General features: G+C 47.8%; 1 protein-coding gene across 4 annotated transcripts in view; it reads right to left on the minus strand.

Annotated features, from left to right (window-relative positions):
• WASF3 (WASP family member 3) overlaps positions 1-6,976 on the minus strand; it is an 80,507-nt gene extending 73,531 nt beyond the window's left edge. The window contains exon 1 of one of the 4 annotated variants that reach the window (XM_061434915.1): positions 6,831-6,976. The gene's annotated coding sequence lies outside the window, so the exon portion shown is untranslated. Of the gene's footprint in view, positions 1-2,889; positions 3,001-6,830 lie in introns of those variants that run through there. The other 3 variants (XM_061434914.1, XM_061434918.1, XM_061434916.1) reach the window with 3 other exon arrangements.
• Positions 6,977-8,654: the final 1,678 nt, after the last annotated feature.

An 8,654-nucleotide genomic window follows, 5' to 3' on the forward strand; every position in this document is an offset into this window, starting at 1 on the left:
GGTGGAAGCAGTCCTTGGGTGCTAAGGGCGGACAGATGTTTGCACCGCTGAGGGTCCTTCAACAATTTAATCCCCACAGTCTCCCTGCGAGTTCACTGTGGCAAGTAGTTTGGGAGCCAGTGCTGAGAACTCTCAAGTGCGTGTCTCCTAGTCCAGACACCTCTCAATATCAGGATCCCAGTGCAGCCACTGACCGATGCGCCCTGCAGGCACCTTGAACTTGACAAGGTCAGCATCTTCCCCAAGGGAATGGTTGCTACTTCCTGATCTGGTATCTAGGGACAGCAGAGCCATCCACCAACCAACACCCTGCATGGCCCTGTCCCCTCCCTCTCCTGACACACACACAACCCTGTCCTACTCCTCAACCTCCCCTCCCTCCAGCCTTGCCCCACTGCCCGTTCTCCAAGGACACACATGACCATGGAGAAACAGGACAGGACTAGGGTGCCAGTAAGAGGAGGAGAGGAGACTGCAGGCTTTCTACTCCACTGATCTCTAGAGTGATGTTAAATTTATTATACAATATGCATTATTTATGCAGTGCTGGTCTAGGATATTCCAGTATTACCTACCTAAAATGAGTTGGGGATAAAGAACCAGCCCTGAAGAGGAATGCAAAGGTCCAAATGCCAAGAGCATTTGGAAAAACCATGTGCTGAGAAACAAGGATGGAAAAGAGAAGTTGAGCATTTGCAGTCTGTCCAGCCATATGGAGGCGCTCCCAAGAAAATATAAGGAATGACAGTCACCTATGCCTGGAAAACACAATCTCGAATAGCTATCCTTCAGAGAAAGTTCTGGGCACTCTGAAGGACCATCAGCAATGGCCCAGGAGCTCAGATAACTCTGAACACTTGAAACAGGCAACTGTTTCAATCAAAATGTTCCAATAACCAAAACGTTTCTTGCCATATGCAGATCTCCACAGGAAGAAGGGTAAAGCCCACCTACAAGGACACACTGGGAAGAGGAGGGATGCGCTAATGCTGGCAGGACTGCTCAGCAAAGTGTGTTTTTCCACCTTTATTTTCAGAATTTCGGAGAAGGCAACAGCAACCCACTCCATTACTCTTGCCTGGAAAATCCCATGGACAGAGGAGCTTGGTAGGCTGCAGTCCATGGGATCACTAAGAGTGAGACACGACTGAGCGACTTCACTTTCACTTTTCACTTTCATGCATTGGAGAAGGAAATGGCAACCCACTCCAGTGTTCTTGCCTGGAGAATCCCAGAGACAGCAGAGCCTAGTGGGCTGCTGTCTCTGGGGTTGCACAGAGTCGGACACGACTGAAGCGACTTAGCAGCAGCAGCATCATTCAGAATTTGTAAAAATGGTGTAGAACATCAATGACTATTTGGTCAATAAATCTGAGACAGAGAAAACGATGCTATAATGCAACTTCAGGTCAGCAACCAGAAGGGCAGGAACAATTTTTTATAAGTAGATAGTTCTAGAACAAGCTTTTCACTGTGGTAAGAAAACAGAGATTACAGGTCAGATGGTAACTACATAAAGCCAACCAAACTTTCCAACCTAGTGAGCTCGAAACGTCTGAAAAGACACAACTCTCATGAATATAAATTAAGGTCTTCAAAAATGAAGAAAAATGAGTCTGACTGCGGCTGTTCTTAGAAAGGAGCCCAGACACACAATGAGAACTGCCTATGGGAAAGACCAGGCCAGCTTCCTTTTGTTTAACCTCTCAAGCAGATAAAAAGAACTAGCTTTCAAGAATCTCCGCATTGTTTCACGGCTAGAAAAGGAAAGTTGGGTGAAGCAGATACAAAAAGAAGCAACCAACCTTCAACGGAATTTGCCCTAGAGGCAAAAGAAATGTAAGTCAATTATAACACTTTGAACCTAATTTTGATAGAGAAGCAGACATTTTAAACTTTTGGCAAACCTCATTTTTTTTAAAGATGCAAAACATTTCTAATGGCTGGCTCCTCCCCTTAAAAAAATGTGGATTCCAGTTCTTAAGTATCTCCTGCCCCACGAAACACTTGATTTGAAGCGCTTCAAAAGCTAAAGCAGACCTTTTAAAGTGTCAGCTTTTAAAAACTTAGTAATTATTGCTAGTAGTGACTGAGTATTTAAAATTCACCCCCAAATGAGAAAGAATTCCTATTCCGCCCAATAGCAGCTAAGAAATGAGATGTTCCATTCATCCCTTAAGCCCACGGCTGAGTTTCTTAATAATTAAGAACTCTGCTCTCCACCAGGGAACTCTCCCTTGCAGAGACTGAATCAAGAAGAAATCGCCATTGCCCGTGAGCCGGCACACCGAGAGAGGCAAAGGCTTTCCCCCCGTGCCGAAGCCCCGGGCCCCGCCGGCCCCGCGGGGAGAGTCTCCCCGGAGGACGCATCCCTGCCCAGCGACCCCGCAGCCCCGCGGCCCCGCAGCGCGCCACTCCCGGGCTGCCGACCCCTTCCCGGAGCCCAGCCCGAAGGCCAAGGCCAGGACCGTGACCTCGGGTTCCCGCAGCACCGGGGGAGGGCCGAGCCGAGCGGAGAGGGCCGGACCCCGGGCGGCGGGCACGCGGGGACCGGGCCAAGGTGCGGTGAGGGCGCGCGCAGCCCGGAGGGACGCGAGGTTACCGGGCGCCGGGCAGCCCCGCGCTCGTGTGTGCGGCGCGGGCCGAGGCCCGGGCGCCAGCCCTGCGGCCGGGAGGCGCGTACGGGGGCCAAGGGCCGCGGAGCGACCGCGGGAAGCCGGCGGGGAGGATGCGCCGGGCCGCACTGGGCCCCGCCGACCGCCCAGGCGCCCGGGCGATGCAGCAAGTTCACTTGGCCGCGGGGCTGCGGGGGCCCGCCTCCGCCCGGCCCGGAGCCGGCAGGGATCGAGGCCGGGGACAGAGAGCTGGCCGGCCGCAGCGCGCACTCACCGGTCCGCGCCCCCAGCTCCATGGTCCCGCCGCTGCCGCCCCGCACCTCCCGCACCGCCCCGCACCGCCCCGCGCGCAGAGGCGCCGGCGACGCCGCCTCCGGCCCGGCCACGGCCGCGGCCACGCCCCCTCCCGGTGGGGGGCCCGGCGGAGCGGGGTGGGGCCCAGCGCCGGCTTCACCAACCAGGGCCCGCTCGTCGGCCGCGGCTCTTGGATTGGCGGGCTCCTCGGCCAATGGGAGCGCGGCAGGAGCGCGGCGTGTCTGCGCCGAGGGGCGGGGCATTGCGGAGGAGGCGGCTCTCAGCCTTGGTCCTCCGACCAGAGCTTGGGGATGAGGCTCTGACCAGAGTCCCTCCCCCGGGGGGATGGACAGGTGAGGACGCTTTGGGCAGAGTTTAGTGTGGGGGCCGCGCATCCTTTCCACTTATGATGGGCGCACTGCAGTCCCTTCGGGTGTCCTCCCCTAACCGAACCTTGTCGGGCTTGGAGGGATCTTGCAGACAGAGATGCATTTACCTGCGTGCTGCAGAGTTGAGGGCTGGCCGCCCTGAGAGGATTAGAGCCGTGCCCGCGGTTGGTCTTATGCCCTTCTCAAATCCTTTACCGGCCTCCCTGCAGAGCCTTCTCATCTTCCTTTGCAGATGTTTTCCCTTATTCCCCCAACTCCAGTCTCCCTCTTTCCAAATGTGAGAGAATCCACAGTATCTATTAAACGCAGGGTACGCCTGAAACTACTCAGCCAAGCCCCGTGGCAGTGGGACTTGATGACTTAGGGATAAACTTAAGGAAAGAAAAGAAGGGGGGAGGAGAAGGGAGGAAAGGAAGACAAAAAAAGAGAGAGAGAGAAAGCCAATTATGTTCTCCCAGGTCTTGAAGGATGTGTGGATCATAACAAACAGTGGAAAACTCTTAAAGAGATGGGAATATCAGACCATCTTAGCTGCCTTCTGAGAAACCTGTATGCCGGTCAAGAAGCAATAGTTAAAACCTTGTATGGAACAACTGACTGATTCAGGACTCAGAAAGGAGTATGATAGACTGTTTATTGTCACCCTGTTTTTTTTAACTTGTGCAGAGCACATCATGAGAAATGTAGGGCTGGATGAGTTAAAAGATGGAATCAAGCTTGCAAGGAGAGACAACAACAATTTCAGATATGCGGATGATACCACTCTAATGGCAGAAAACGAAAGGAACTAAAGAACCTCTTGATGAGGGTGAAGGAGACTGAAAAAGCAGGCTTAAAACTAAATATTAAAAAAACTAAGATCATGGCATTTGGCCCCATCATTTCATGGCAAATAAAAGGGGGAAAGGTGGAAGCAGTGACATATTTCCTCTGCTTGGGCTCTAAAATCACTGCGGATGGTGACTGCAGCCATGAAATTAGAAGACAATTGCTGCTTGGCAGGAAAGCTATGACAAACCTAGACAGTGTGTTAAAAAGCAAAGACATCACTTTGCCGACAAAGGTCCCTGTAGTCAAGGCTATGGTCTTTCCAGTAGTCACATACAGTTGTGAGAGCTGGACTGTAAAGAAGGCAGAGCGCCAAAAAATTGATGCTTTTGAACTGTGGTGCTGGAGAAGACTCTTGAGAATCCCTGGACAGCAAAGAGATCAAACCAGTCAATTTTAAAAGAAATCAACCCTGAATACTCATTGTTAAGGGGAACTTCAGCTGAAGCTGAAGCTCCAATACTTTGGCCACCTGATGCAAAGAGCTGACTCATTGGAAAAGACCCTGATGCTGGGAAAGATTGAAGGCAGGAGGAGAACAGGGTGACAGAGGATGAGATGGTTGGATGGCAGCACCAATGCAATGGACATGAACTTGGGCAAAATCCAGGAGATGGTAGGGGACAGGGAAGTCTGGGAGAAGGAAATGGAAACTCATTCCAGTATTCTTGCCTGGAGAATCCTGTGGACGGAAGAGCCTGGTGGGCTGCTGTCCATGAAGTCTCAGAATCAAATACAACTGAAGCAACTTGGCATGCATGCATTGGAGAAGGAAATGGCGACCCACTCCAGTATTCTTGCCTGGAGAATACCAGGGACAGAGGAGCCTGGTGGGCTGCTGTCTATGGGGTCGCACAGAGTCGGACACGACTTAGCAGCAACTTAGCAGCAGCAGCAGCAGGGAAGCCTGGGGTGCTACAGCCCATGGGGTTGCAAAGAGCCAGACATTACCTGGCGACTGAACAACAACAGCTTTATTCTTTTGATTTACCAGTAAGATCACTAAATCCCAAGCTCAAATCCCAATAAGGAGTTCTAGAAAAACTAACTTAGGTTGTCTTTACAGACATGTGATAACTATCCACATCTCATCTTGCTGATAACAGCAACTACATGCTAGGAAAAATACATAATAGTTGATAACAATTTTAGCAATGTTTGCAGCACTGGAAATGCAGAAGAAAAAGCATGCACCCCTCTTTATGTGTAATCTATTAACCTACATTACTTCCAAAGGAAGGGTTTTTGAAGCTCAATTTAAGGTGACATATATTTAGTTTCCATATCATGGCAACATGAAATATTCTGGTCATTCATAAGGTAAACAGGATATTAGTGAATTATCATAGTGCTCTGTATTTGAAGTATTAATACCCAAGTGATAAATTTCTGCTCAATTCAAAGCTGAATTGGCATTCAAGTGAAAATGTTTTTTCTTCATTCTGTCTTCTCTTACCCAGGGGAGTAACTTCCATGTCTATATTTAGGTCATTGATTTAGAATTCAAAAACATGAAGGCATAGATTACCCAGAGTGTATTTTCAGGGCTGCTAATCATATTTGCCTTGCTCCTCCTGGCTTCACTGACCACCCCCCACCACCGTATATAAAGTGCTGCTACACTTAATTTACACCTTCTATTAGCTCTTAATTGTACTATCCTTATGTGTGCAGAGTTGTCTCCTAGAAGTTGGTCTGATATCAAATTAGATGGTAAATCCCATGAGGGTAAGGCACTTACTTTCTACTCCTGTTTCCTCACTGCATAATGTCTAGAGCAGTGCTGGAACATCCAGTAAATATAAGCCTACCCTAGTGCTGTGTCCATAATGTAGAAAATTTTCTTCAAATATAGTACTTCTGTGATCCAGTCCTTCAGATAAAATTGCTCAGAGCATTTTCATTAAGGGGCTAATGCCTTACACTTAACAGAGCTTGAAAAATGTTGCCAAATCAGGAGTCAATTGGTTGCCTGTAACAGAAACTTGAGTCAAGTGTATAAGAGTGAGGAGGGGTGAGAGGGGGTGTTTCTTAACCATATAGTAGCAAGTCTGGAGTTAGCCTGGGGCTTCTGCCTCAGCTCCAGGGTGTCAGTGGGTGTCAGCCTCCTTCTCCCCATAGTCTCTGCTGTCCTTGACACGTGACTCTGTCTTCGTCTCACATGTGCCTTCTCCCCTCTGGACATTGTCTCGTACTCTGGAAAACGGTAGGGGGATGGGTAAAGGATGCAAGAGCAAAGAGATGACTACCAACTGAATCTTCCCCTTAACAATCTTTCTGGGAGGTCCCAACCACCACCTTCTGCCTGCTTCTGATTGGCCAGACATGTGTCACACTGACCACCCCTAGATGCCAAAGAACCTAAAATGCTAAGTAATGCAAGCCCCGGACCTTGTCGGCACCAGTGTTAGGGCTCTAATAGTGAGGGAAAAGGCGAACGTAGTTTCTGCCATGGTTACTCAGTCTCTTCCCTCACTCTTCTTTATTTATTCATGAGATGACCCACTTTTTAAAAAAAGTCATTCAAGTCTCAGTAAGAACACAAACAGCCCAGTGTAAAACTGAGCAAAAGGTCTGAAGAGACTCCTCATCAAAACAGAGAGGGCAATATTCATGACATGTCAGAGACCTGTAAGTTAAACAATGAAATACTACAGCATACCTTCTAGAATGGCTAAAATCCAAAAAACTAATAATAGCAAACCTGGAAAGGATGCAGAGCACCTGGAGCGCTCATCCCCTGCTGGTGGGAATGCAGAATGGTCCAGCCATCTTGGAAGGCAGCATGGTAATTTTCCACAAAGCTAAGCAGAATCTGACCACGTGATCCAGCATGTGAGCCCCTTGGTATTTACCTAGACGAGTTGAAACAAAGGTCCCCATGAGAACCTGCATCCATGCGTTTGTTTACATTCGCCAAACACTGGAAGCAACCAAGATGTCCTTCTGTAGGTTAATGGCTAAACAAACTGGTACATCCAGACAATGGGATGTTATTCAATGATAAAAAAGAAATGAGCTATCAAGCCATGAAAAGATGGAGACAAATCTGAAACATATACAGTATTGCTAAATGAGAAAAGCCAGGCTATATACTGTATAATTCCAACTATATGACATTCTAGGAAAGGCAAAACTATGGAGACAGTAAAAAGGTCAGTCATTGCCAGGGATTAGGAGGAGGATGGGGTGTATAGGCAGAACATGGAATTTTTAGGGTAGTGAGACTGCTCTGTATACTATAGTGGTAGACACATCATTATATATATATGTCAAAAGTCCATAGAATGTAGAACCCAATGTATAACACAAAAGTGAAATATCCTGTAAACCACAGACTTTAATTAATAAAAATGTATCAGTATTGGTTCATTCATTGTAACCATACTAAAAGATATTATTAGTAGTAGAAATCATGTGAGGGGGTTGGTTGGGGAGGGGTGCGGGTGACGGATGTCTGGCCATCTATCTACAGCCCTCTATGAACTATCTGCCCAATTATCATGTGAGTCTAAAACTGTGCTAAACAATAAAGTCTATTAATCATTAAAAAAAAATAGGAACCATAGTTAACATAATGATGTCAACATAATGAAGCTATCATAATAAAAAGAAAAAATTTGCTTTGAAGGAGTCACCTTTGTTTTATTTATGGACTTTGAATGCATTCACAGACAAATTCTATTACTCTTCTGCTGCTGCTGCTGCTGCTGCTGCTAAGTCCCTTCAGTCGTGTCTGACTCTGTGCGACCCCAGAGACGGCAGCCCACTAGGCTCCTCCATCCCTGGGATTCTCCAGGCAAGAGTACTGGAGTGGGATGCCATTGCCTTCTCCTACTGCTAAATCTTAAAAAATTCTTCACATATACCTTTTTGTTATTTTAGATTTAGTTCTGGGTAAAAGATTCACCAATTGTCTGCCCACTGCCACTTTTTTTTCCAATCTTTATCAGTTTCTCTCTCCCTCGCTGAATCCCCTCCTATTTTATCTATCTCTGTCTATCTTGTCTCTCTGTCAGCATGCATGACTTTTTTTCCATTCAACCACTGAAAGTGAATTGCAGACACCCAGACACTCTACCCTTAATACTTCAGCACGTGTCTCCAGGAACAAAAACATCTTGCTTGTTCTACAAGATGGGCTCGTGGAGACTAGGCACCACTAACTACTCAAGACTTCATCATTTCCTTTTTTTCCCCTATAAATATTTGTCCAACCTCATATACAGTGCCCTTATCCCCAGGAACTGAAATCCTGCTGAAGCAGTAAAGTTAAGTTTGGGAGCACTGGAGGTGATGATAAAGCATCGTGCTGAAGAGAATCCTGGTGATGCAAGGCGATCAGTCATTCGTGTACCATGAAATGATGTGTGTGGAGCACGTGGTGCAGCCAGGGCTGTGCCCACCAGTGAGCTGAATGCAAGCTGCCCGGTGTTATTATCAGGACAGCTGAACAAGCTCTCAAGTATATTCCTAATGAGATCCTCACAGCTATATTCTTCAAAGTTTTTGAAATGTGCCATCTTTG

Source organism: Bos javanicus, chromosome 12, assembly GCF_032452875.1.
Source record: "Bos javanicus breed banteng chromosome 12, ARS-OSU_banteng_1.0, whole genome shotgun sequence".
NCBI classification, from domain to species: domain Eukaryota; kingdom Metazoa; phylum Chordata; class Mammalia; order Artiodactyla; family Bovidae; genus Bos; species Bos javanicus.